The sequence below is a fragment of the Bemisia tabaci genome, chromosome 1 (genome assembly GCF_918797505.1).
Source record: "Bemisia tabaci chromosome 1, PGI_BMITA_v3".
In the NCBI taxonomy this organism is placed as follows: domain Eukaryota; kingdom Metazoa; phylum Arthropoda; class Insecta; order Hemiptera; family Aleyrodidae; genus Bemisia; species Bemisia tabaci.
This window is the reverse complement of record NC_092793.1, coordinates 20,173,969-20,197,950: the sequence shown is the minus strand read 5'-3', so window position 1 is coordinate 20,197,950 and position 23,982 is coordinate 20,173,969. Positions and strand designations below refer to the sequence as shown.

Here is a 23,982-nt window from a genome sequence, read left to right as displayed (position 1 = left end):
ATTTTTGCCTGTCGCTCCTTCCGGCGCGACGCTGCGCTGCCTTCTCGAGCATGTAAAGAGCGAACGCCTGGCCTGCGCTTAGGAAAAACGTCGTATGTACTTTCGAATATCGCCGCGATTCCCGCGATAAAATATGTGGTTTTGCAGAATGTCGCACCTTATTATTTTTCCTTGAAATTTTCACATACTTTCTTAGCTGGAATCGCTAAAAAGTGATCCTTCGATTGTTAAAATATATACATATTTACTGGAGTGTATACCTTTCAAGAGGAGATCCTCCGCTGCCTTCTCGAGCATGTAAAGAGCGAACGCCTGGCCTGTGCTTAGGAAATACGTCGCATGTACTTTCGAATATCGCCGCGATTCTCGCGATAAAATATGTGGTTTTGAAGAATGTCGCACCTTATTATTTTTCCTTGAAATTTTCACATATTATCTTCGCTGGAATCGCAAAAAACAGATCCTTCGATAAGTTAAAATATAAACATGTTTACTGGAGTATACCTTATAAGAGAAGATCTTCAGGATCACAGGGGCGGCGACTAAATTTAGGAATATACACTGAGAAAAAAAGTTCGGTAAATCCGAACTAGTTTGGATCATATGGAACCACGATTTTCTTCGGTACACACAACCGAATTGTTCGGTTTGTGCAACCGAACCATAATAAATTCTTACAGTTCGGTTCAGTGGACCGAAAAGTTCGGCTGAGCAGACCAAATAATTCGGTCGTGTGTACCGAACAAAATCTTGGTTCCATATGAACCAAACTAGTTCGGATTTACCGAACTTTTTTTCTCAGTGTATGGAAGCGGTTGAGAGAGGGTAGTTGCCAACCTTTGAATGTTCTCATCTGCTCCACGCATTACCAACCTTGTCATAGGGGAAGCTCAAATTCTAAAGATTTGTCAAAAGTATTACATGGAATTCGTTGTATAACTAAAAATTATGCATTTGAAGTTTGATCCAATGTTCTTAAGAATATTAGAATTAGTTTATTGTCGAAAATTGTACACTGAAAAAAAAATTTCTTGATATTTTATTTTGACTTACAGCGTCGTTTCTTTCCGAAATTTTTGTCGAGAGTTTACGGTCCGTGGTGGACGATTCCCTTGAAGTAGCTAAACCTGTCTTATTTTTCTAACCAACCTCGGAGAGTTGGGCGTTAAGAAGCGAATTTTATTTCAAGGCTCGAAACTCTCCGAGTAGTTCTGTCTAGTTTTCTGTCTAGTTCTGTCTCATCAATCACTAACACTGATCGACACCGTTGTCAACAAATCTTACCAATCAGATCTAATGATTTTCGATAAATTGAAATTTTTTTAGAACCACCGCACGAGGCGGTACGAAAATCACGCACCAAGGTTGCAATTCATTAGTCACTGAATCGGAAGTTCTGAACCTCGAAATAAAAATTGCTCAAGATGGGACCTCGGCAGTTCCTAAGTGACGACAGTTAATAAGTGACAGAAGTGAAGAGGGTGGATCCAGAAAACGCCACACAATTGTATTATACTGCCGTGCTAAGGAAAAACACCGTGTGAACATTCGAGAGTTGCCAAATTTCTTCCGACAAAACGTTTATTTTTGGGGAAAGCTATAAATATTTGTCCTTAAAATTTTCAGTAACTTTAGGTGAAATTGCGAACACAATTATCTGAAAAATTGGAAGAAAGATATTCACAAATTTTCCTGGAAATTTGTGATTTATCAAAGGAAATTTGGCAACGCCTGAAGGTTTATACGGCGTTTTTCCTTAGCATGGCAGTATATCGGTTGTGTCGTTGAATGCATCCAAGTCGATTCGAACGTTTTTATTTAGCGTTGCAGTCTGGCTTCTTCGCTGAGTGCCCGCCTCGCGTCTCTCGGGGCGAGAGCAGAGAGCAACTAAGTGATATTCATCAGCATTCATCATACCGCGGTTGGCGCTGTCTGAATAGCGCAGGGCTCGACACTTAACCCAGTTCGCTTTTTTTCAACCCTTTGATTTCCCGCGTTTTCAACCCTCGCCAGCGCGCGGTACTGATCGTGCGGTCGCGCCCCTGGAAATCTGGCTCACGCTCCGATGCCTCGTCTATTTGCACTTTTCGGATGGGGATTTTGGGAAATTTAACCGAGACCCATCTCTGGAGCTCTAATTTTAATCCCTTTTTTTTCGCGATGTTGACCCTCCTCTCTGAAAGTGTTTCAGAATGCATTTCCGCATCGGGAACCCGTCGTTGCCGCTGTGCAGCCGCCGCACAGTGGATCGAGTCAATATGAGAGATCGGACAAAATTTGGAAACTTTAAACGCGTATAACTCTGTTTATTCAAAATTGTGAGGTTCTTAGGGTGGCCTCATTGGTTTCCTCGTGAAATTTTCCTCTCAAAGCACCCCTTGAAATGTTAAATGTGACGAAATCAAAATCAAAATTTTCAGTTTTGGTCAAAAATTGTCATTTCCGACCTCTCTAATCGACTCGGTCCACTGTGCGCCGAGGTAAAACTTTTCCACAGCAACCTTCGCAAGTTGACAAGTTTTGATTTCCGAAAGTCGGGGAATTTCATTGCGAAGCCTTGTATTTTTTTCTGATGGCCGATAAATTTAATTATTTGCCCTGCCACCGCGCCCCACTCTATCAATGTAAATTATAATTTCTGTCTCTAATTTCTCTTTTTTTCAAATTTCACTTTTTCAAGTGATAGATTTTCAAATCTATCACTTTTCAGAGACTTCGCGTTTCAATTTGTTTGTGGAAAGGCATTTTCATGAGAATGTAGACTCAAGGAATCATTTAAAAGTCATGAATAAGTGAAGGAATATTGTGTTCGGAAACTATGGAAAATCAAGGGAAAGCAGAGGCGGATCCAGCAATTTGGCAACACCGGATTTTCTCCATTTAAAGATATGTTAAATGATCGATTCTTGTCGGAGCACTTGCCCCCTCTAAGAATCGATACATTTCCATAGGTTTAAATGGAGAAAAGCAACGTTGCCAATTTGCTGTATCCGCCAATGAGGGAAAGTCACAGGAGTTTCAAAAATCAAGACGACTTGGAAGCCTGTTCAGGTTCATGTTGAAAAGTCTGTCAACGGGAACCCAAGAAACTATGATTTTTCGGAGAAATACGGTATTCGTTGATGAAGTGGTTTTCCTAACTACCCCTATTCCTCTCAGAACGCGACCCGGAATCCCGGATCCCCAGAGCTTACATTTTTTGTATACTAGGAATCTTTTCGAAAACTTAACGTGGCCAAGAAGATTCAAATACTTTGACAGGGTGAGTATTTTGTCAAAGTTTGCCACCCGCAGGAAATTATGGAAGAATCCAGAGGGAGCTGAAAGTCCAGTCCTCGGCGCGATTCCTAATCCATTTTCTCGTAAATTACATCTGTAATCATTAGGATTGAAAACGATGACATTCTGTGATGTTTTTTTGCATTTTCATCCCTCTCCTAACCGGAACCTAATTTTTAATACCTTCTTTTTTCTTTTTGTTCACAGATCGACCGCTCGCACGTCTGATAAGGTTCGTAACTTTTTATCACCTTCATATCCTCTATTCCACCATGGAATGTAAATTATTATTTTCTCTCTGTCAGCTGTCTTTTTTTTTACGTCGGAATGCCGACTTTAATAACTCTTGAAAATGTGTCAGCTACTTTTAAAGTTGAATATTAATCCAGCTCGGCTTTATTGCTTTCTTATCGAGTAGAAAGAAGACAAAATATTTTCTGTGCAATTTCATAACTAAATTTTGAAGCCTCCCTCGTCTGAAGAGTAAAGTCGACGAATGGTGAATGACGTTATTCCGAAAATCAAGTTTTTGCAATTTCTAACTTGTCCCTTACGTCACACCAGATTTTCATCATTACTTGCCTCGCACGTCCCGTTCGTTCAGAAGAAGGCTTTCCATGGATCATTTGGACTACATTTTGCAATTTGGAACTATAAATTCTAGCCCGGTTTAAAAACAACGTATATCGACGGTGAAACTACCAAACCACGTATCTCGTTTGCGGTGTTTAAAAATCTACGCTCGCATTTTATTTTTTTGAAGTAGACCAAATCAATATTATTCCTTGAAATTTTCACAGAATTTTCTCCACACGAAGAGGAAAAATCACAGAAATTTTCAAGACTGGACGTTAAGTAGTTTTTCATTTAAAAAAGAAAGTATGACAGGAAGTCTGCGACGTCGCAAACCGAGATACGTGGTTTGGTAGTTTCACCGTCAATATGCCATTAGTTTCCATATGCACATAAGTGTTTTTCCAGTAGAGTCAAAATTTATAGTTCTAAATTGCAAAATGCAGTCGATTTGAAAGGCCGCAAAAATGAGCAAAATTGCAATTTCACAAGAGGGTAGTTTCTTGGAGAGTGTTCAAAAATTTCTTTTGAATTATCCAGGGTGTCTGCAGGTCTGGAAAACCGGGAAAACCGGGAAAAATCAGGGAATTTGATCACTGTCTGGAAAACCGGGAAAAGTCAGGGAATTCGATTGAAAACTGGTGAAAGTCAGGGAATTTTCGCAATTCGAACATTCCGCGGCTATTTTTGCTCGTCATAGCCGAATTGGCCGAGTAGCGCGCTCGCGTGGCTGATAATGTAAACTGCTTTGTTCAACCAGTTTGCAACACGGCCGCTAGGTTCGCTAATGTGTGTTTTGAGTGACTTTGCATTTTTATTTAGATTTTCTAAGGTGAGTGCCCCAGTTTTGAGCAGATGGTTAACATGGGCGGAAATAGGGCCCCCCTCCCCCCCACAATGCTGATCGGCCCCTTCCAAAAATGTCAAGGACCCAAGCTAATAATTAACTTTGAGGTAAAAGGCATATGGAATGTAATAAATATGGGTTTAATCCCAATGTAATCGATCAAAGATGTCAGAAAAATGAAAATTACTTGCAAAGAGAGCAGCTTCCTCCGAGTAAGGAACATGGAATGCAGTTTGACTGTATCCGGTTGTAGTTTTTCGCGCATTTTAGCGCAATAATTGTTTTCACGAGAGTTAAATTAAAATATATTCAATTAAAACCCTCAGTAAGATTTAAAACAAGTCAGCAAAATTTCTGTCATCTTTAATATTTAATTCCATTTAATTTTTCATTGAGAATGGCTTTAAATTGCTCCCAAGACGTTCTAATTTTCAAAAATTTTCCGGGGGAGACCCCCTGGACCCCCCTCTGCAGGTGGGGGAGTCCCTCCAGACCCCCCTTAGCCCAAGCCATATATCCTTCTGTGCCCCCCCCCCCCCACAAAAAATTCCTAGTTCCGCTCATGACGGTTAATCAATTTTTTCAGTAAGTTAGGAAATTTAATGAAAGTGCTGGAATTTTAGTTTTTCTTTAACTGAGTAAAGAAATATTTAATTAATGTCAACTGCATTTTGCATGAAATTTTTCTGGTTCTTAAATAAACATGTTCACAACTGGTGCATCCACCCTGTAGAATACTATTGGTTGTTGAGTCTAAGACAAATTCAATACCAACAATAGGTTCATATAAGGAATGGAATCTATTGAATTAATTGACTTTTTTTTTTTTAAAAAAAAAAAAAAAAAAAAAAAATTCCCGAATCAAGCAAATTTACCTAAAATCGAGAAGAGACTCGTATTTCCTCTTGATTATAGCAAAATCTGCCTGAGTTAGGCACATTTACAACCCTTGTTTTATATTTTGAGAAAAAGAGACTTGTATTTTCAGGGCACTAAGTAATATGCCAATATTTATGAAACCTCCAGGGTAAACTATAGTTTGAATTTTCCAAAGTATACGGGGCGATATGTCACAAAGAGAGCGTAGTAGAGCTTAAAAATTAAATTTTGGAGTTGAATTTTGCTCTGAGTATACCATTTTGGAATTAGCTTTATTTTGAGTATTTAGGATCTCGTTCCTTTCAAAAGTATTACTCAACTCCTTCCAACGCCATGGTAATTCAGAATATGACTTTACGGGGTCATTCCTAAGGATAGTTTTTTTTTTAATATTTTTTAACCAGCTCATCGTATGGCTAAACCCAAAAAGTCAGGGAATTTTGTCATTTTTTGTCATGGAAAACCTGGAATTGTCAGGGAATTTCATTCTGAAAATCTTGTAGACACCCTGTTATCATACCTCGAAGGAACTACTTGACTATCGCGGGATAATTTTTGTTGCCAATTTTGGGTTCTGACAACACAACTATTTGAAGAAAGCTTTTAGTTAGACGTATTTACGCGAAAAGGAACCATTGTGGAGATGAATTAAAAAGTAGAACTTTTAATTCTGCATAGTTTCATGGTTCCTCATCATAGTTCTACTATGCACCTGCATCCAATACACACAGCTGTCCTTAAATTTTATCAATTTTCTTAAAGTTCTTTCGGACATAAATACGTCCTATTACATCGGTCCATAATCGAAAGGTTAATAAGAGTACATGTCGAGTCATTATGTCGCGAGATAGTTGGCGGCATAAACTTTTTGAGACCTTACAACCAAAAGGAACGCTGCTCAGGTTTGTTCATTTGTGAACCGAAGAGCTCTGCGATTAGGTGCCGATCGGACTCTATTTTACAATTAGAAACCACAATTTCTGGCTCAGGTTAGAAACAACGTATGCACCCTTAGTTTCCGTATGTACTCAAGTTTTTTTTACGGATAAGCCAGACATTGTAGTTCCTAATTGCAAAATAAAGTCAAATTCGAAAACTGTACCGCTTTCCTCCGTAAATATTTCATACACATACTTTTTGTACCAAAAAGATGGAAGACGCTCATACTCGCCTTGTTCGGCATAGAGTACATGTTCTGGTCGACGAGTATCGAGCCCGGTGTGCGCCGAGCTTGGGTCACTTTTTGGATACGTGCTCGATCCAAATGGCGGTGTGGAATACGTAGTATTTCCTGTCTTCTTCGTTTACATCGGATGGCCGGGTACCCGTGTATCGAAGGCAATCGATTTTATATCGAAAAAGTGACCCGGCGTCACACAGGAGACTCGGAATGCGGGACCTGAAACATGCCTTAAAGTGGCGCCAGCTCTCCCATTCACATTACGCTCTACATATGTTGCTCGGCTCGGGCACGGTAGATTTAATGAAAGCGAGAAAAGTGAAGAACTGCGATAGGAGGCTCCAAAAAGCAGGATTGTCTCATCGAATTGTTCTCGTCTCAATCACAGAAAGTTTTCAATGTTGGCCCAAGAAGTATCCAAGACTTAGTTACGTGCTCTATTCATAGTAGTTTACCGCTACCTCGTGTTGTCTACTCAGTGTTAGGAGGGAGCTTCAAATCCACTTAACGTGTTTACTCTCTTCCGAAGCGTTTTCCTCTCAAGTGGCATCTTCTAGATTTTCCCTCGTTTCTATAACACCCCCCCCCCCCCCGTTGTTGTCTAGTTTAAGACGAGAAACACTCAAGACCGCAGTATTCATCCCCCTCTGACGGATGTGCTCACACCCTCATCCAGTGTGTCTCTTACGCGGTCTCAGTTTTTCTGCGAGGAACACGCTTGAGTCTTGGCGCAGTTCTATGAATAAATCGATAATGACAACCAGAGTGTGCGAAGGGAAATGCAAGGTTCGAAAAGTTTAAGGTCGAGGACCACTTCAACTAAGTTTGTCTAATTGGTGGAAGTGTCTTCGGGCATGGTTTGTAAGACCGGGAACAATCCGGATTTATCAGGGAATGAAAAATATCCGACGAAAATCTGTGCTACAAACTGGGGATTCCTTCTCTCTCCGCTCCGAGATCAATTATTTTTATAATTGTGGCCCTTGTTGACTAGGCTTTGAAGAATCAGAAAGAATATGAACACGTTGATTTTTCACATCGTACACGGAGAAAAAAACTTCGTGCGTAGGACCCGAAGTTTCGGTCCTATGGATCTCTGAAGTTTACGGATTGAGCATCAGAACACTTTAGGTCCAGCTGCTGAGGTTTGGATCACACATCTGAAACTTCAGTTCTCACATCTGAAGTACTTCGGTTTTCACATCCGAAAAACTTCGGTTCTCACATCCGAAAAACTTCGGTTTTCACATCTGAAGTACTTCAGATGTAAGAACTGGAGTTTCAGATGTGTGATCCGAACCTCGACAGCCACACCTAAAGTGTCCAGATGCTCAATTCGAAAACTTCAGAGATCCATATGACCGAAACTTCGGGTCCCACGCACGAGGTTTTTTTCCGTGTATTTTGGAGAAGAATCCTTTATTTCATTGAGAATGTATAGGTTTATGAGAGGAATTTCCGAGAATCTATCAGGAAATTTTTTCGTGAAAATCAGGAAAAATTAGGGAATATCAAGAACTGAAAAAAATCAAGAATTCCAAATGGCATATTCTCAGACTGACGGCAATAATTCGAGCATGGTATGGATCAAACGTTTTGTCACATCGTATGAGTAATGTTGGAGATCCCGCAAAACTTCAGTGTAGTCGCATGTCACTTTTCAACATCCATCGATTCATTCATGAAGGTACCTAGCTTTGCCCTTATGATGTAAGGACGTATGTCAGTTTCCGCAAGAGCCCCAGAAAGCATGGCTTCCTATGTAAAAGACGGCTCACGCGGAAATTGAGGTACGCCCTCGCGTCAGAGGGACGACGTAATAATTGGAAGCAAACACCCGAAGCGCGGCTTCAAATCGGAGACGGTCCCGGCAAAGCCACTCGATTATCGGTCCGCGATAGTGATTTAAGAGCGGAATTAACTTCGCCGAGGGGACAAAAGGGCATCAAAGGGTCACAGCGAGAGGTGGAAAAACAAAGGGATAGGTACACGTTGCGACTCGAGTTTCACGCTGGAGTTGATTGGCTGGAAGCCGACGGATGAATTATTTGATCGCTCCTTTCAAAAACGGCGTCCGTTTCCAATTTCGCGACCTTTCCGCGCAAAAAATAATTAAAATCTAGGTGATTTCTGAAAAATTAAAGCTGCCGACGCCGGCGTTTTTAATCTCCAGTCCAGTGGTGGAGCGTCATCATTGGCTTTCGGGTATCACCCCCATTTGAAGCCATGGCAAAGAATCAATTATTAAGGTTTACCTCGATGATCGATCTTTTTTCATGCCTTCTAATGACATATCAATCGATCCATCGCAAAGCACGATAATGCTTGTGTACTGCTCCTCGTGCGCGCGTGCACGATTACGTTGGGTATATTCGCGCGTGGCAGCATTGTATTTCATTTAATCTCCTCGCTAGGCTCTGTTAATCAACAGCAGTAAGCAATGGAACAAATGAAACAATACGCACCAAATGTGCATTTGGCTTTTTCATCGGAATTTTCGCTCTGCCGTCATTTTGCAAAATCCTTATTTAATGAGGTTGTCTCTAATAGAATAGTGCATTTTCATCGGCGTGGTGTGTGCATCGACTTTGTATCTATGTTACGGGGCGGATTTGGACCAATAAATAATCACTTAATTAAATCCATTAATTCGATTCGCAAAATGAGCTATAGTAGACGGAAAACTAAAATTAATCAAAACACTAAATTACACGTATGTTCTCTCCGTATAAAGAACTGAATCCGCAACGAGGAGTTTGCGCAACTGCGCATAGCTAGTAATGAACATTCAAAGTAAATAATACGGGTCTACAGGCTTCCTTTTCTTTATCAATACTTTACCATCCATGTCTAAAAGTTTAAGAATCACGCTCCTCATCAATGGACTACATTTTCCACCAAGAAACTACGATTCATTGGGAAAAAAAGTTGCTTGGATTTCGAGTCCAGACTCTTAATAACATTCACGGAGAGAAATGAATGATGAGGACGACTAAGATTCCGCTCAGTTCAACAATGTAGCATTGTCACCCACAGGCCCAACATTACCAACGGCGCCCGCTACAATGCCAGCATTGTAATTTGCTTGGCATAGGTGAAACGTCATGAGGTTCACATTGCAGCATTGTAGAATCATCTATTTTCGGTTGTTTGTATTTATTAACGATTCTGTATGTTCTGACGCATCTTTCTTGTTCCCAAGACGTTGCCCAGAAAGGTCCTTTCAAACGTGCGTCCTTTGCTACGAGCTATATGTATTATTTTCATGTGACATTACCACATTTCGCCTGCTGCATTTTGCTCAAAATGTGGGGCTAATAAGACTTTTTTAGTTCCCATACTTATGAATGTGTTCAACACGGCAATTTTCTTTGTTGAATTGGTTTTCACTGCGATACTGTAAAATTGTGTATTTATAATCGTAGGTTGGAAAAGAAAGTATTCCTATCTTGGAAGGATCGAAATCTTCCTTTTCCAGCGACAGATTATAAATACACATGTTTACAGCAAATGATGGCCAACTAAACAGAAAAATGGACGGTAGTACAAAAAAACAAATTCATAAATTGATTGGAAAAATAATTAATCATAAATTAAAATATGAATTTAAATTTATATAGGAGAGAAAAAAGAGAGGAACACATTCCTTCATGACAGTATAAGGACTCTTTTGAAACCACGATAATCAATCAATGATGAAAAACCAAAGGTTACATTGCATATTTTTCAAAATGAAGGGTTTTTTTTTTTTTAATCTACCAGTTACGAATAACAGTATACCTCATTAGAAATTTATACTTTCAGGCTGAATTTTTTTCAAAAGACCTTAGCCCATGTTGGAAATGATTCCTCAACTAAGCTTTATTATTCATTTTTTCCTTTTTCTGTGAACCTGATTACAGAACTGATGAAAAATAAATTGAAATGACTAACAATTCAAAAGATCGAGCAAAAGATAATATAAGTATATCAGGAAGGTACTTTTCATTTTTATTTTTGATAAGCTTCAATTGAGAAACATTAGTCTATTCTTTTATTAGAGTTCTTCATTTCAAGTTCGGATTATTTTATAGAAAAGTATGAAGGCAATAGAGCTGTAGAAAAAAACTTTGTTATTTTCAAAAATTTCAAACAAAGTCAGTCAGAATAATGTAAAATTATCTATTAAACCCCCCCCCCCCCCCCAAAAAAAAAAGTTGAGACAATTTAACAATCTACAACTTTAACATTGTCGCACAAACTTAACAGCTTCAATTGAGCTTAAATAATAAGTAGACTGGCAGAGGTTTATTTTCGGCAAAATGCAGTCAGTTTAATTTCAAGAGGAACAAAAGATGAAAACAACTTAACCATTCCCAAGTAAAAATGTTCCATGACTTCATGAAATCAGAGAATTTTGGACGGAAAATTTTCCGTGACCGTGATTTCCCTGTAGCTGGTTTTCGTGATCATGATTTCCCTGAAGCTGGTTTCCGTGGCCATGATTTTCTTGAAACTAGTTTTCATGCTGTAGCAAGAAACTAGCTTACATGGTTTACCGAACCAACAAACCGAAGGAAAAAATGCAGGACTGATTCAATTTCAGGGGCATTTTTGCATTTTACTTCATTTATTGACGGTTTCCAGTGACAAAATTGCATGCAAAAGGAAAATATAATGGGCATGACTCACCAAATTCAACTGATCCTTCATCAAATTAAAACCTGAATAAGACAGCAATGATGCTATTTACGCACACTTCACCACAGCGCACTCACTTTCATTTATTTTCTCATTAAGATTAGAGCTATGCATATTAGAGGTAACTAATTGAACTTCACACCACTTCAAATTTTTTAAAAAATTTTCAGTCACACATAAAATGTTTAGGAAAACTACAAGTACTTTGTTTATTTTCTCTGAATACACTGCAACTTCTCATGATGATGTTGTTTTGAGGCGATTCATGGTGAATTTCTCAAGACCAGATGATTTTTAGTTGCTGCTAATTTCCTATCGGATGACTGCTCAGATGACAAACTGACAGCCATGTCATAGAATAGTAGCCGCTTTCTTAAACTAGAATGTAAGAAATCCAGAGAGAAGGAGCAAGCTGGAGTGCAGGAAGCCCTTCAAAAACCTGAAAAACAGAAAAATAAATAACAGCATTATACAAAGCATTTGAATGGTCATTTGGATGCGGTTGTGGCCATTCAGCTCTTCGACTCTACTCATACTTGATGTGCAAATACCCATTGTAAAAAAAATACCTACATCTCAGGCTGTTTCATTTAGAATGAAATTTTAAAATATTCATAACATTGCAATTTTCTCAAAAACTATAAATCGGTGTAACTTCTCAATTATTAATACCGAAGATTTTATCTTAAAAATTAAATTTGTTTAAGAACTCTCTTGAAACTGAGGATTTTACTTTTTGCCCTGCCTAATGTAAAAAACAGGTACAGAGGAACACATACCAAATTCGAGTTGCCATCAATTTATTTTCAACTATTCTCAGCAAATTTTAAACTGAGGAAAGGTAGGCATCTGAAATCGGACTTTGATTATCTTCTTTTTCCCCTTGGATCCAACACAACGATTGAAATTGTTGAATCATTCAGTTCCCAAAATCTGGGTTAGTGCAATGTTACATGATTTTTCTCATTTATTGAGCTCTTGGAAAAAACAAAAATACTGTTCACTACACTCTAGTTTGTTTGTGAAATATTGGCCCAGCATTAAGTAGAGTAAGAACGGAACCTGAGAGACTATAAACTGGTTCGCTCTGAAGGCTTGGATACTTTCATATCTTTGTCCCTAACGAACAAAGTGTACCTCTACAATGACTGCCGAATAGGGAACCTGGATAATGCACTGGAGTGGTTGTTGCGGGATATAAGTCTAACCTCAATCTCCGTTCCCGCTGCTACAACTACCTTGTGAGCCGTGCATGTAAATGTATAAATGTACACCTCAGTAAATTTTAATTTATTTGGAATGCATTTAAATCTCCTGTTCTTCTAGTATAAAGGAAACCTTCTCTGAAAGAACTTCCAGCAATCGTGATTGCCACACCGGTACTTTTGCACCATACGTAAGCATATAACTTCAACATGCTTGAAAACGTTACGTTGAGTCAATATAGACACCTTCCGCAGACTTCCTGGCAACGGATAGAAACTTTTACTCTTAGGGCTCCTCTCCACCCAACCTTTGAAATTACCTTTTGGATAGACAACATTATGAACACTTCGTTGCGCAAAGGAACCAATGCTGGATAAACTTATTAGGCGCTTTACGTCACCCAAAGCTTAACAGCCAACACAAAGATAAGATACTTAGGTATGGCTATTTGTGAGGAAATATTGAATCCTTGAAAATAAAAGCTTTCACCATTACCAGGATAGGTGCAGGCGGAGGATCCCTAGTTGTATCCAAACATTACAGACTTCCAACGTAAGGCAGCAATTCTAGAGGTACTTAAAGTTCGTCGGTTAAAACACTGGCATATTTCCTAACCTATATGCTGAATAGACTCTTAACTGATAACCTTCAGAGAAAATAAATCAACATCCTGGACAAGAAAACCAACGTTACAGTGAAAAATGGAGCAAAATAAAATGAGGATGGGTATCATGAATTACTAACCTGCAGAGGTGAGGTTTTCTTCTGCCGAAGTGTTGCCTGCAACAACTTCCTGCTGCGGGTGCTGTTTGAGGTTCTTTCAGACATTCTTCGAAAGTAATTAATCGCGATTTACCGCATTTATTGATTTAAGTACACACTTCGCATTTTGCAAATCAAAACTAAGCACCACAGAACCACAGCAGTTATCAGATAGATCAGCAGACGGCTTCTCTTCCTTTGTTATTTCAGGTTAGGCGCAAGAAATAGCGCGAAAACCCCCGCGTCAAAATTCAGAGTAATGAAACGCACAAGTTGGCTTTGCAAATTTTACAGTAGTTTTGCTTCAATTTGAAAAAAAGTCTTTTATTAAATTAAAAATTAATGGTTTATTCAATTTGAACCCATGTTGCGTGTGGAAACTTCAATGTTACCATACTAAAAGGACAAACTTGTTTTTGTGAAGGGAAAAGTATTTTATATTGGTGCAGTTGCACTCACTGAGAAGGTGAATTCAAGCAAAAACATAGCGCCCGGCAACCATTGGTCAATGCCGGCAACAGAGCTGGCATTGTTGAAATGAAGATAGCGCGGGACGTTTAAACTGTGCGTGAGAATAACAATGCTACATTGTGACGATCGGCATTTCTCCTGTTGATGCAGCGTTCTTTTTTTCAACAAATTGGACATTGTAATTATGCCATTTGGCCGTGTGTCTCTCACACTGCAGCCTTTTTGCGATAACAGCTTTTCTATTTACACGCATCATAAGCCGTACAACCATGCTTGACATTGTTATCCTCATCAATCATTTCTCTCCGTGTTGACCAGAAACAATACTCTGGATTCAATCGGATTTTTCCTTGAATCGAAGAGCCGACCTTGTTGATTTAAGCGGATTTCCTTTTGATTCAAATAAGAATCCGGTTGAATCAAGAGTACTTTTTCCTTGTCAATTTTTCTAAGAGTCTGGACTCATGATCCAAGCAACTTTTTTTCCAGTGTTTCCTGGTCCATCCATGATAGCCCCTTAACCTTGGGGCCGTTCGAGTATTTACGTATGCTTTCTAAGAGGTATACGCTTGCCTTACCAAAGCCCACATGGTTAAGTTCAGTCTTACGCAAGCTTCCCACTTTAAAGCAATGCTGCTTTTCAATTCTATGAAAAAATATTTTTTTGTCATCAGCTCCGCAAGAAAACTAATGGCTGAAAATTTTGTCCTCACCAAAACGAGTGAAATAGCACTAATGCAAAATGAAGTCCGAATAATTCTAGCACTAAGTTGGCCCTGTCCAACATCCAACCAAAAGGTAATGCAAATGGCTATTTGGCGGTGATGTTTGCTCCTTAAGTAAGCTGAATATTCTCTGGAGTATGAGTTCTCAACTTACGTCGGGCATCAATAGAGGGAAGTTCGGTCAACTTTTCCCTTCCGTTTTGCATCCTATTTCTCGGAACATATTCCCAAGTCGCTCCTCGTTCAAAGATAAGTACTATCATTTACTCCGTTCGATGACGCGCAAAGGTCGATTTCGATCACAGATGTAGGATTTGCGACGAGTACTTTTAAATGCGAAGGAAGGTCCTGTCTGAAAATTTGTCCCAAACCAACTGTGCCAAAGTGGGCCAATAAATTCCTTTGTGACAATTATTGTGACAGAATGAGTCAAAGGATCGATAACTGTACTATAGTTGCGAGTAGCTATATTTGAGGTGTTGGGAAAAAAATATTTCCAGCAAGGACTAAAACTAGAGGAACGAAAAATTTAATATTCAATTTATTAACACTCTTGGCCCTTAAAAACGTAATATTACACGCAAGAGCGGAGGATACTGTTTTTGTCCATTCTAAGTGAGAAGCACGCTTTTTCAACGCACCGACAACGGTGGAACAAACTTGAAAGTTAAGAGCTTTGGCACTTTTATTCGAGTGCTGCACGGCTGAGGGACCGTCGCGACATCTTCAACCCATCCGCCAAGGTAAGAAGGGGGAAAGTCACTATAAAGGATCCCTAGTCGAGTTTCTGCAAAAAATAATCTCCCTCGGAAGAAATTGTGATAGAGGACAACTTTTTGTGTTTGGAACGATCGGAATTTTCTTTCGAAATGGCTGCTTCCAGCCAAGTGTTTCCTCTGTCGTCGAATCACTCCGTCAACCATATCCTATAGCAAGAAGGTAGGGGAGAATTTTTTTCAATGGGGCCGTTGCGTCATCTTGGACAGGCTCGCTGGAGTTGAGTCACACTACGCATTCGCGCGGGTCAGCCAACTTTAGGGACACCAAAATCCACACGGCCTATCTGTATCTGTGCTCTCTCCTTGGTAATTCTTTCTTATCCGGAGAAAGTAACTTCAGGCATGGGGCCCAAGTCAAAACGCCGTATATCGCCAAAAATAATTTTTGAAGAAAGTTTTGAATGTTTTTCCTTGGAATTTTCAGCATATTCAGATCGAATTACGAATGAAACCCTCTGAAAAATCGGATAAGAAATGTTTACAAATTTTCCGGAAAATTCGTGATTTGTTGAGGGAAATTTGGCAACACTTGATGGCTCATACGGCGTTCTTACTCGGCACAGCAGTATGGTTCTCAGAAGTTTTCGGATCGTCCATCTGAAAACTTGAAATTCAGCTATCCCTAAGTATGGGTCACGCGGGTCGCACATCCGAAGTGCTTTCTTCCCTCATGAATTATTTCCCCCGTCTTTTTTGACGACCAATATTTTCACATTCACGATGAACTGGATTGCATTTTGCAAAAAGGAACCACTAGCATTGCAATGATGCTAAGATTGTGCAACTTCATCTTTTGCAATAAAATTGCGGAAATCGTGAAAAACTATGAAATTTAGATGGTAATTTTTGTCTAAAATTTACAGGTTTTAGCGAGTAAAATAGAAACTATGAATGGATAATCGGGTTTTTCCTCCAAGACAAAAGAAGTTGCACAATCTTAGCAACATTGCAATTCTAGTGGTTCCTTTTTGCAAAATGCAATCCAACTATCAGTAATTCTACTAGGTTTTTATATTTTTTTTCAATTTTTTAATAATTTTTTTCAAAAAAAAGAAGAAAATTCATCAAGTTTGCTTTATTTTTTGTAATTGCGTAAATGTAATTGAATGCCGTGGAGAAATCAGGAAAGGCTGAATCGACGCTCATGGAGCGCGGGCCCCGAAAAAGGCGCCCGTCGGAGCCGCGGCCGAACTCGCGAGGTTGTATACAGGCGGAGTCGGCAGGAGCCCTGATGAAAACGGCATGAATGAAAGCGAGCAGCCGGTGGAAAAAGTTGTGTCGGGCCCGGGTCGGCGGGATCAAAGGCCGCGGCTCGGAAGCGGAAGGTTGAGCCCGAGAAAAGGCCGAGCGGGGCGCGCAGGGCGGGCGCTTCAATTTATCAATGCGGAAAAGGCTACAATAATTAAGACGCGATTACCGGTAGCGCCGGCCAAACCGGGGAGCAACACAAAAAAGCTCTACTCCCCGCCCCGGGGGGTCGCTGTGCCCGACCCCATTCCGACGCCCTATCTCGTCGTCGTGGCGATTTGGCAACACCGGGTTTCCTTCATTTAGACCTATTTCAAATTGGACTGCGTTAAGCAGAAAGGAACCAAGCCACATCAGCTATTGCCAAATTTAACTGGGCGATTTAATTCTTTACGAAGGAACGTTTGTGCGGATTCCTTTGAAAATATTGAGGAATTCGCTTCGTGCTATGCAGAAATTTCACTGAAATTTGCACCAAAATCCGCACAACCGTTTTCATGAAAAACATTAAATTGCCCGATTAGACTTGGTAGTAGCTGATGTGGCTTGGCTCCTTGCTGTTCCCTTTTGGAACTTCTCGGCTTCGTTTTCCCCGCGAAATGGTGTTGACCCACCACCATTTCTCCACCTTGTTCCTTTGTGCTTCATGCGGTCAAATTATTGATTCTTCTCAAGCTCCTGGTCCCTGCTATAGAATCGTTTCATTTCTATAGGTTTAAATGCAAGGTAGATTTACACAGGTATGGACAAGTTGAAAATTTCCCATGAGCCTCAGTACGTGTCACATGACTACGTGACGTAGGTTAAGGGGCCCGTTTTTTAATTAAATTACAATCAAATTAACATTCAAACGTTTGTGCGTTTAAACGTTAAAATTAATATCGCATTATTAAAATTGTGCAAAAAATCACAAAATTTTAACGAACGATAAACCGAACATAATAAATCAAAATAATCAAAACATACAAAATGGCGGAAGTTGAGGGGCCGTTGGAAAGCCAATCAGAGGCCAGTTGTTTAGTTCTGTCCATACCTGTGTAAATCTACCTTGGTTTAAATGGAGAAAAAATTAGCTTGCGCATTGCTGAATCCGTCATTGCTCGTCGTTTTCCGAACCTAATTTACAAGAATTTGTTTTACTGTGAAAAAATAAATGAAATTTCGTTTCATGATATTTTCATAATTATTTTTTCGCGGAATAAATTTCCATCGAAGTTTGCCCCGCACTTTTGTACTTAACAGGAAGAATTAGCGAACCAAAAATCAGCCGTTAAAAACTGCTTTTTGCAGCCCCGAACGGTACTGTTGTTTCCTCAAAAGTTTTTTATAAGATCAGATATTGCAACCACTCCAAGATCAAACATGTAGATTCTGAAGTCGAGCGACTTGGATCGGCTTGAAGCTTTATCTCTAATTTATTGTCTGTTGGTTCGCCTTTGTTCCGAGTTTCATGGCCTATATTTTATTCCGTCTTTGTTTGGAAAATCTTTTACTTGCTCGTTTTCATCTCCCCCTCTCCCATCTCTTGTTATAAAGGGAGGCTCAAAGGGAGATAGCTCTCTTTTGCAATATCTGCGAATACTCTCGTCTAGGGCTTCACTTTCGAGGAACAGTTGTTGGCTTCGATCGGATGGAAGAGCTCGCACTCATTAAATATGTAACGTAAAAATAAACCATATTTCAGCCATTTAAAATGGTCGTTAGGCTTCCGATCTAACTTTAAACCTCGGTTGTATGTAAGTTGATTATAAATCTGTTAGGACACTACTCTGCTTTCATTGACTTACCAACTTTGAGCAAGGTAGAACGTTAATAAATAAAGCAAATATTTTCCTCTTGTAGGCCGGCCCTCAAAATCTTAATGGTTAATATAACTGAATTTACTTTTCTGTTAATGAGCATGGTAAACTCTGGGTAATTCTAGGGTCTGAGAGATTCTGGCTTTAAATTGGGTTATAAAACAACATTACACGGTGTCTGGCTGTGGCGAAAATCTAGAGGCGTCCAGAGACTCCGAAATTGTAGCAACGTCTCTCGTTATGCCGTCATCGCACGCGGTAAAAATTGCAGGCGCCTTCGCGTGCTAAATGTCAGTGCCTGAATGCAACTATTCGTACTCAAGGGATGTCCGTGTTGCATACACAAGAAATTTCAACGCCCTGGCTATTTTAATCGAGGCCTCTAGCCTAGCTGCAGCAACTAACTACTGGCAAAAGATGCTCGCGTCGCGTATACGATCCCTGTGATCATTGAAAACTTTGGAATTCGAATGAGTTGCAGCATCCTTACAGAGTTGTCACATAGTGCGATTTTCGGGAAGTCATGTGAAATCGGGAGGGGGGGGGGAGGCTTCTAAAGACCCCTCGGAAATTCGAAAGGAAAAATTCTCCTCTCTCTCTCGGGTTCAATTTTTCTCGATGGTTTCTCCGAAGGTCGTTGAAGTAGGTGCCCTTTATAACTGAATAGCTGAAAGCTATTTAGTGCCACCCCGTTGCCTTTGCGGAGTTGAGCCGTATCCCTTCCCTGACCACGGTGGGATCGGCTCCCCAGGGACACGAGGGAGCCTGCCAGCCCGACCTTTGATGGGAACGCTCGAAGATTTGGACGGGTTTAGCTGCAACTCAACGCCCAACACCGCGACTCACAATGGGAACCCATGAAAATTTAGCGCCACCCTCTCAATACGGATCGACTTTAAGAATGAGCTCTGCACCTTCCCTCCCTCCCCGCCTTCGAGCAGTTTATGTAGCTTGACGAGCGGTAAAAAGTGGCTTGCGGAAGACTAATAATGTGCGAGTGTGTGGAGTATAACAGTGCTGCCAGTTTTTTTTTATCTTATTAAAAAAAAACAAAATTAAAATAAATCGAACGCCACGAGTAAGTTCGTAAGTAACACTAGAGCTTCCGCTTTCATAGGGCAGCGTTGACTTCTGGCGTCTTACAATGACAATTTCTTACAATGAAAATTTCTCGTGTTTAATGAGTTTTTAATTGATTTATGACCAGTCAATGACTAAATTCTATAATTAACACAATTAACTCATGAAGAATTCTCGCATGAGGTTATGTTTAGTATGTTTTGGTTTGAACCAAGAGTTCGATATTATATCAAATGACGTAGTCACTAAATTAGTTTATTTAGGCGAATTTGGCGCATGATACGATACCTGAAGAATGCAAAACCCAGGTTATTTTTGAAAGTGAACCAGAAATATTTACTGGATAAAAGTCCGCTTGCATCTAGAGTCCAGACTCAACGAAACACTGACCAGATGAAATACTCCTTGATTTTTGCTTGGATTTTTGCCTGAATCAAGAACCAAGTCTCTTAATTTAAGCGGATGTCCTTTTGATTCGAGCAAAAATCCGATTGAATCAGGAGTATTTTTTCTTGTCATTGTTTTTTCAAGAGTCTGGACCGTAGATCCAGGCGGCTTTTTTTCCAATTTTCGTTCCAAATCGCAAAATGTAGATCAGCTGTATTTCGGACCCACACTGGAAACAAAAACAAATTGGATCCAGAGTCCAGACTCTTAAAAACATCGACAAGAAAAAGTACTCTTGATTCAATCAGAATCTAGCTTAAATCAAGAACCAAGCCTCTTAATTCAAGCGGATCTCGTTTTGATTCAAGTAAAAATCCGATTGAATTAAGAGTATTTTTTCTTGTCATTGTTTTCAAGAGTCTGGACTCTACACTGGAAAAAAGCACATTAGATCTAGAGTCCAGACTCTTAAGAACATCCACAAGAATAAGTACTCTTGATTCAATCAGGAATCTAGCTTCAATCAAGAACCAAGCCTCTTCATTTAAGCGGATTTCCTTTTGATTCGATCAAAAATCCGATTGAATCGAGAGTATTTTTTCTTGTCATTGTTTTCAAGAGTCTGGACTCTAGATCCAAGCGGCTTTTTTTTCCAATGTTCGTTCCAAATCGCAAAATGTTCGTTCCAAATCGCAAAATGTAGATCAACTGTATTTCGGACCCAGTCGGCAAGTCGTATCCGCATCTGAGTGATTTTTCCGCAACGTGGCAGCCACGGGGTGGTTGGATGGACAGTTTCCGGGGACCGAAATGTCCTCTTTGTCGAAATAAGTTCCCATCGAAACCGTTCGGGGCGTCCGGGACTGGATGCGAATTTCCCTCTTTCCTGTAAATAAGTTCCCGACGAGAGCACTTCGATCGGATGAAAATCTCCTCGCCCCGGATCCCGGACCCGGGGGTCGAGCGCGGGGTCGGAGCGGGAGCGCCCTGCTCCCTTCAAATAAGCCCTTCGACACTATTTCATTCAACGGCGGATTTTCGGGGCGTTTTTCCATTTTCTCGCTCCCGTGATTACTCCCCTTTGTCGCCGCGCACCTTTCCGGGAAAAAGGGTTTACCGCCGGGGAACTCGGGCACCGAACCAGGCCGTCGCTGAAAATCCAGTGGACCGGGTGAGCAAAGCACTGTGCTGCCGTGCGAAGGAAGAACGCCGTATGAACCTTCAGGCGTTGCCAAATCTCCATTGATACTACTCGGATTTCCTAGTGAATTTATGAGTGTTTCTCTTCCAAGTTTTTCTATAATTTTTTTGTTGCAATTTTACGTATATTTCCTGAAAATTTCAATGGAATATGTTCATAACTTCCTTCGACACTAATTATTTTCTCGAAGGAAATTTGACAACTCTCGAATGTCCATACGGCGTTTTTCCTTAGCACGGCAGTGTGGAGAAACGTCGTATGGAACCTTCAGGCGTTGCCAGATTTATCTTGACTCGGATTTGACTTTATTGAGAAATTTGTGAATGTTTGTTTTCCAATTTTTCGGGAAACATTGCTCGCATATTAATTGATAATATCTGAAAATTTCATGGCAAAAAATGCATGACTTTCTTCCAAAAAAAATTTTTTGAGGGGAAATTTGGCAATATTCAAATGTTCATACGGCGTTTTTCCTCTGCAGGGCAGAGCAGGGATGGCAACGTAAAATTATAAATCCTTACCGTCCTGCAGAACGATGAAACGAGGAAGGGAAAAATCATTCGGAATTATCGAAACTTCTTTCCTCCCCGCCTAGTTCAAGAAAATCTGAACCTGATAAGCGAGATCATATTTTAGTACGATTATGCATGATTGAAAGAACCTTGAAGCACTTGCCCTCCATTGATATTTTATCGATAGTTTTTCTCTGAACTATTCTTTATTTTTGTGGCAAGAATTGTTATTTGTAGGTCATTGGAATCCCGTTATTCAAAGGAGGCAGTTGTAAAATCCTAGCAATCTTCTGATGGCGCCCACAGGTTTTGAATTTTTACTCCTCAATCGTGACAGAGAGTCTCTTTAAACAGTGATGTCCACCAAGAAAAACTGGGTTGTCGCTTTAACAGGAATAGTTCCTATGGTAGTTTACCTAAGACGCCAAGAAGAAACACATGCGTCACTTTGACATTTTTGTGACTTCAACTTTTTTTTTTTCACAATCGGAAAAATTTTAGCATCAACAGTATATTCAGGTCTTCTCAACGTCTGGGCACGGGAAACCTGATTGTATTGCAGGAAACGGTAACATTGATAATAGTTCCAACTGTCTGGTCATCTCAACCACTATTCCTGTGACATCAATAGGGATCCAGTAAAGGGTAACTTAGTTGGACAGTTTGGGACATTTTTCCAAAAGTGCTTGTTATGGTTCCTGACTCACATTTACCAGCGCAGCTTCGCCGATCAATGCGGTGTGTTAAGGTTTTTCACTTGTTTCTCGGGTGAAATTGAATTATGCTCCCTCGGAGGGGTGGAGGGGGGTTAGTTTTTTTTTTTTTTTTATCTCTCCAGACGAAAGTTATCGCTCGATGGCCGGGGTTTGACCGTGCAGCGCGGCGGCCATCCCGACTCGCGATACAGCCGTCAAGCGGGGAATATAAATTAAAGCGGCTTCGCAAGCCGCTCCGACTAACTTTCTTTTAATAGCCTAACTTATAAAACAATTATAGATGGCAGGACTCGCAGGGGGGGGGGGGGGGGGCGGCCGCAGGCTCCGTCTTTCCCTGTCGTGGAAAGCGAGAAACCCTGTTTCGGAACTCCGGGAACGCGGAGACTCGCCGCAGTCGCCTCGGCACCCGGCGCGGTGCGCCTTCATTCCCGCAACCCGCAACAATAATCGCTTCTATCCAGGGTCACCTTTGATAGCGATAATGGTGGGGGGGGGGGGGGGGGTTTGCTTTCCTCGCGGAAGCGCGGAGTAAAGGTGCGTGATCGCACCTCCATCGCAATCAGGTTTTTAAATAGGAAGCAACCAAGTTTTTGGACGGACGAAGGATCTTCTTCTGCCGCGTTGTTTTGTTTTACTGGTGTCTGCGGACGGCGGACGCTGAACGATCTTCTTCTGTAGAATGGAGAATTTGCACGAAAACACTTTACCACTTACTTAATCTGGGACGCCCTAAGCAGAAAATGAGCCAAGCTACATCAGCCATTGCCGAATTGAATTGGGCAATTTCTTTGATTGTTTACTCGAAAACTGTGGTGCGGATTTTCGTGCAAATTACAGTAAATTTTCTGCATGGTAGGTACGAAGCAAGTTCCTCAACACTTTCCAAGTAATCCGCACAAACGTTCTCTTGTAATAAATTAAATTGCCCAGTTAAATTTGGCCGTAGCCGATGTGGCTTGGATCCTTTCTGCTAAACGCGGTCCATATAAGAGTGCTTCATGAGCCAAGTTCTTAGTACTTTTTAAGATATTTTTTTTCTAATGTGGGGAATTCTAGGATATACATTTATAGGTGAGAAAATGTCCTGCCTTTTAACGCCATCATGTAGAAAGGGAGTCAACGTCGCTGGCGTGTTTGTTAGGTTTTTAGGCGGAAATTATTGTACTTGTGACATTATAGCTAGGTGACGTATTTATCAAAACAATAATACGACTATTCGTGTATCCCTGCCGGGCGTTTAGCATAGCTGTGTAACTGAAGGCACTTTTTCGAAATCGGAACCACCCACGACCCCGCTCAGTGAAGCGAAATTCATCGAAGGGCTCCAGCTCGAGTTGGTTCCATCGACTGTAAATTCAGTTGCGATCTTGATAAGGAACCAAGAGGGCGTTAGTTGTTTGTTAGTTCCCATCCGTGAAATGATTCCGCTCGATTCTAAAAAACCTAGGAAGGAACCAAAATCTCATTAAATACTCTTAATCAAATTCTGTAAGTTGAAAATTCGATCATCTTGGTTTAAGTCAGTCTCGAAACGTATTCTAGTTGCAAAACAAAACGTTCTGGCTCAAGCGATTTTTAAAGTCTTGAGCGCTAAACGTCTCGACTTAATTTTCTTGAAACGGTTGAAAAGCGCGTCGGTTTCCCTCCTACCAATGCGA

General features: G+C 40.5%; 1 protein-coding gene across 1 annotated transcript in view; it reads left to right on the top strand.

The window, feature by feature from the left end:
- Nucleotides 1-23,982, top strand: part of Sema2a (Semaphorin 2a) — a 769,825-nt gene that overhangs the window by 46,530 nt on the left and 699,313 nt on the right. The window contains exon 4 of the mRNA XM_072297641.1: nt 3,487-3,511. The gene's annotated coding sequence lies outside the window, so the exon portion shown is untranslated. The remainder of the gene's footprint in view (nt 1-3,486; nt 3,512-23,982) is intronic.